The sequence below is a fragment of the Pollicipes pollicipes genome, unplaced genomic scaffold (assembly GCF_011947565.3).
Source record: "Pollicipes pollicipes isolate AB1234 unplaced genomic scaffold, Ppol_2.1 Scaffold_6686;HRSCAF=7923_pilon_pilon_pilon, whole genome shotgun sequence".
Classification (NCBI taxonomy): domain Eukaryota; kingdom Metazoa; phylum Arthropoda; class Thecostraca; order Pollicipedomorpha; family Pollicipedidae; genus Pollicipes; species Pollicipes pollicipes.
The window spans coordinates 26,532,641-26,538,106 of NW_023596921.1; the positions used below are offsets into that span (position 1 = coordinate 26,532,641).

General features: G+C 58.3%; 1 protein-coding gene across 1 annotated transcript in view; it reads right to left on the bottom strand.

Moving 5' to 3' along the window:
- LOC119108506 (ecdysone-induced protein 74EF) overlaps window positions 1-5,466 on the bottom strand; it is an 88,362-nt gene that overhangs the window by 37,229 nt on the left and 45,667 nt on the right. The window lies entirely within an intron of this gene.

The following is a 5,466-nucleotide window of genomic DNA, read 5'->3' on the forward strand; positions in this document are numbered from 1 at the left end:
CGACAGGCCCGCGGCGTGGAGCTCGACCGCCGCCTGTCGACAGACCCGCGGCGTGGAGCTCGACCGCCGCCTGTCGACAGACCCGCGGTGTGGAGCTCGACCGCCGCCTGTCGATGCCGGCGAGCTGCGTGTGATCATTTTCCGCCGCGCCGTCCATCGATGGGACGATCAGCAAATCGACGACCGCAGAAACTCTATGCCGAGAGAGCGCCTCTGTTCCAAATCGTGCGGACCATGGCAACGCCGTCCGCAGGTCGGCAATCGCCTGACGCTTCGCCGCCAGCGGGGTGAGGCAGGAACCTGCCGGCCGCCTGATACACGTCGCCATTTACTGGCCGGCCCGTGCCTCTTATCACGGTGCATCAGGCTGTCCGGCGGCCTCGCCAGGGGGGACGGCTTCGGGTCGAAGCGTCCCCAAACTGCCACCCGGGCGAGTACTTGTCGCGGCGCTACGGTGGCAGAACACAAGCACGCCCAGGTCGAAGGGCTGCGCCAATACCCCTGCCTGGATCAGAGAAGCCGGTTGTCGAGCTTGCTCTACCGGTAGTTGTCGGCTGGCACACCACTCTCGGCAGTGTCAGTCGGCACAGTGTCAGTCGTGTCGGTATTTTATCAACATGGACTTGTGTTGATAGAAGTTAACCATAGTTTTCGTGCTAGGTGTTCGTGACGGCGCTAAGAAATCGGAAAGCTTTGAGGTGATGACTGAGCGACCTACTAGGGAGCAATGCTTGAAATTGGATGTAGCATGATATTGTCCTGTCCGGTTCCAAACAAAAACAGCTAGTTATGCATTACACACTGTATTTGTATGCGACCACTTTTACCGGTACCTTTGGATGCATTGTTTAGAGTCTGGATGGTTGCTGGCAGCTGCATGAAGCTTCCAGAATGCTCATGGATAGGCATATGACGTGCATTTGTGCTAGCTAGCGGTGCCAAAGGATACTCGCGAGGAATTGTATCGGCTCGTGAGGATCCTCGCGAGGAAAAAAGGGATACAGCCGAGTCACACCTACAATGTTGATTATTTAACCCGGCTGTTGTGCAAAATTTGCACGAAGTATCCTCTCGCCATGTACATTTGAGTTGTCTTCGAACCCACCAGCTGTCTGCCTAAGGTCAGCACTCTCGAGACATTGCTGTACGCTATATACTAGTGGCGTCTTTCCTCGAATTCGGTTTGTGCATGACGGTCGTCGCGCTGGGCTCTGTATGTACCTGCAATATACGGATGTAGCTGTGTGGTGCGGGTGACCATGTAGTGGCCATACACAAACCTGACATGTCCCGGTGGTTATCGTGATCGGCCCATAAAACGTACGCAATGCACGTGAGCCGAACACGAACACGTCCCATGCACGCATACTACAAGCGGCCAACCGCTGTACTAAGGCATGTGATCATGCAGGTTCAGACATTTGTTTTACAGATAAACACGATCTTGGCCTTGCTTGACAAAACCCGAAAAAGTCCAAAAATATATTTGGACTATGCATGCCATGCATCACATTTTGTGGCAAGACCCATCTGTTGTCCATTTCTGCGTCAGACCTGTCTCTGAATTTGTATGCATTCTTTATTATGAGTAGGCAGATGCAGTGTTCATTCAAGGGAGTTCCTTTGCAGTCACTTACTGCGAAACATGCAATTCTGTGGTCGTCAATGCCTCACTCTGCCACGTCAGTTGCAGCGCTGCAAAACAAATGCCTCAAACATTTGACCTTTCCTTACCTTTGGAATTCGTGCAGTGAGGTCACCGTGGGTCATCCATTAATGTCGCGCAGAACACGTACTAAGAGGAAGTGCAAGCCGATGCCGAATGAGTGGCCCCGAGCCGGGCTGCATTTTAAACTTTTAGCGCCAATACACAAAGTTTGCCGAACTCTGATATGCATGGGCCTTGGGGGATTCCCCGCCAATGAGTTCAGCTGCCCGCAGAGGCAGCTGCAAGTTGCAAGTGATTAGGATTGAAGGCGTCCGTCCGCTACCATGAGGCACGTGGGCGTGGCCAGCCGAGGTCGCTGGTGAGCCGGCTCGATGCGTAGCTGGGCAGCGCGCGTGCTTCAGGACCCCGCCCATGGGGATGGCCCAGAGCATCAGCGGAGAAGCTCGGCCCACCACGCCCGATCTTGCTTCAGGACCCCGCCCATGAGGATGGCCCAGAGCGTCAGCGGAGAAGCTCGGCCCACCACGCCCGATCTTGCTTCAGGACCCCGCCCATGAGGATGGCCCAGAGCGTCAGCGGAGAAGCTCGGCCCACCACGCCCGATCTTGCTTCAGGACCCCGCCCATGAGGATGGCCCAGAGCGTCAGCGGAGAAGCTCGGCCCACCACGCCCGATCTTGCTTCAGGACCCCGCCCATGGGATGGCCCAGAGCATCAGCGGAGAAGCTCGGCCCGCCACGCCCGATCTTGCTTCAGGACCCCGCCCATGAGGATGGCCCAGAGAGTCAGCGGAGAAGCTCGGCCCACCACGCGTGCTTCAGGACCCCGCCCATGGGGATGGCCCAGAGCATCAGCGGAGAAGCTCGGCCCACCACGCGTGCTTCAGGACCCCGCCCATGGGGATGGCCCAGAGCGTCAGCGGAGGAGCTCGGTCCACGAAGCCCGATCTTGCGTGGGCTGGCAGTATTTCGCACGTGTGTCTTGCACCCAAACTAGCCTGTTGTGGTGTACGTCCGCAAGCAGAGCAGAATGGCGAGGTTAACGGGTGACAGGGCTCACTGGTTGTGGGCATTGCACGTTTGTATGCGCATGGTCGTCCCCATAAATAAGGAAGATTTTCCCACAATATGCTGGCGTGTGCACAATGTTGACATTCCAGGAAAGAGAGAATAGTAACATTTCCGGCATTAGAGGGCACTATATTTCCAGCGTTATTGTACACGCTGCTAGGTGATGAACCTTATGCAAGGTTTCAATGTGTGCGTACGTGCGTGCGTGCGTGCGTGCGTGCGTGCGTGCGTGCGTGCGTGCGTGCGTGCGTGCGTGCGTGCGTGCGCGCGCGCCCGTGTGTGTGGGGGTGGGGGGGGGGGGTGGATTGTGCGGATATAGTGCAAGGTCGGAGACTTGTTGTCATCTTGCCATGACCGTACGGAGGCATGCCGTCATCTTGCCATGTCTGTGCAAAGACATACTGTCATCTTGCCATGACCGTACGGAGGCATGCTGTCATCCTGCCATGTCTGTGCAAATACATACTGTCATCTTGCCATGACCGTGCGGAGGCATGCTGTCATCCTGCCACGACCGTGCGGAGACTCGTTTTGAGGCTGGAGCCGGATAGCGTGCTATCTCCAGAGGAGCGCTGTACGGAAATGCCTTACATAACGCTGCACGTGGCTCGACGGTTCTTGGAGGGAAAACACAGACAACAGAAACACGCTTAACTCTGCATGGAGTCGGAATCGACGCTGGAACCAAACAGGTATCCGTTGGATTATGTTTGATTTCTTATTTGTGTTTTGGGACGGAGTCTCAGCTGAGTCGGAATCATCGGTGAGTCGACTCGAGCAGGGCCGGAAGTAAAACACGGACGGACCTAAAACAACACGGGCATGGACAGCCCCTTTGTTCTCAAGGCAAATGTTCTATTTGGGCTCCACACTGTCTGTCACCTGAACTGGTTTCACTGAAATCGACTCTGCCGGAATCGATTCTAAACCTGAGCAATTTTGCTGATTCGGTATGGGAGTTTACTCAAAGTCGTGTTGTCCTGCTCGGAGCGCAAGTCGGAATCGGCCCCACGCAGAGAGTTGGAGTCGGAATCGATTCTGTCACGGATTCAAGCAAAAGTCTGTCAGGCAGGGCTCATTTGTGTTACATGAATACAGTCCACGACGCGCGCGCTTCCGTGATCCACTGCTGCACAGACGACAGCCCTTGCGAGAATCGAGAAGATCCGCAATAACGCCTCGCGTTACACCGGGTACCATGCATCTGTCAGAGCAATATTAACCGTCACGATCATCCGCGTAGTAGTAAGTGACGGGCTATTAATGATCATCTGCCAGTTCGCAGCATATTGCTCGTAGCGGACACGACAGGCAGGGGATTGCTTGTCGGGATGTCCGCCATCCCCACAGCTCACTAAGAGAGGCACTGCCACAACAGCCGACGCTCCAACACCCTCGCCGAAGCGCTCATGCTCTGGCTAGACCGTCCCATTGAATGCCCTTAACTAACTAAGCTACCTCCGTATTTTCTGTGCTGCGAGGGATTTCTTACACCACTCCACCGTACACGGCGAATGGCAACACATGCTGAGAGCAAGGTCATGCAGTCCGATTCAATCCTGGCAGAAATGTGAACCATATGTCTTGTGCCTTCGCGTCTGCTGCTAAGCGTCAACTTTTTTTGCTGCGTAGCTGTCACGTCTGCACGACTTCCGCTCCAAACCCCGGCCCCATAGACCTATCACGTGCAACTGAAGCACACACCAGCCAAAGCAACTTTACAGGATGACGTGGATGAGACGAACAGCGAGAGGCCGCAAGTGCTGGTTTGTGATGAGGTGCGCAGGCGCCGTGCGCGGCCGCCCGGAGCGTCCGCCCGGAGCGTCCGACCCGACACGTGCCGTCTCGTGGCGCGTGGCATGTGACGTGCTCGTCTGGCGGGGCGTGGAGGCCCGCCACCTGGGAATCGTCGTCGGCGGCCGGCTTCAGCCGAGTGGTGCAGAAGGGAAGGGTGTGGTCTGCAGATGTGGGTCGCAGGGCCTGCCTAGGCGAGCCATCGTCAAAGCTCACTTAGAGTATTTCCTATCGGACCTCTTCAGAGTGTCCTTGCTATGTTCGATGGCACTCAGTCAGACGCCAGGATTCGGCTGGTGCAGCGCCGCCGTCTTCTGGATCATCGCTCCCCGAGCGTCAAGCCCCTGCGTCGTCCAGGATGCAGCGTGTCCCGCGGGCCGTCCCCGATGTCACGCGGTCCCCTTCGAGCCGGCCCGAGGGCGCGCGCGGGGTCTGTCGAGCGCGACCTGGAGTCAGCGGCGGCGTGCCTGGCCGGCCCCCAACGACAGCCGTCGGAGCCGCCGCCGCACGTGCCTGGGGACGCATCGGAAGTACACGCTCCTCTTGCAGGCGCCGCGTCACCGCAGCGGCCGCGCACCGCCTGACCTGTGACGTCACAGTGCCCGGCGGCGACCCGTACCGCGGCCGGTGCCTCTTTGTGCGGGCCCGCGCTGTTTGTCGCTGCAGCGAAGGACGCTGTTTTCTGGCACCGCCAGCGGATGCGCGCGTGTGAGTCACCGACGGCTGCGGACACGGCCGGAGGGGTGGGGGCAAGCGGGGAAGAGGGTGACCGCGGGTGGCGACCCCGGCGACCGACGCTGACCGGCCGGCCGGGCCGCCGGCGCGGGTCAGCCGGCCGGCGCGGGCCTGACCTTGCCAGCGCGCGGCCTAGCGGCCGGACAAGGCCGGCAGAATTGAGCTGTGAAAGTCAGTGTGGCGCGCGCGGCGACAGCGG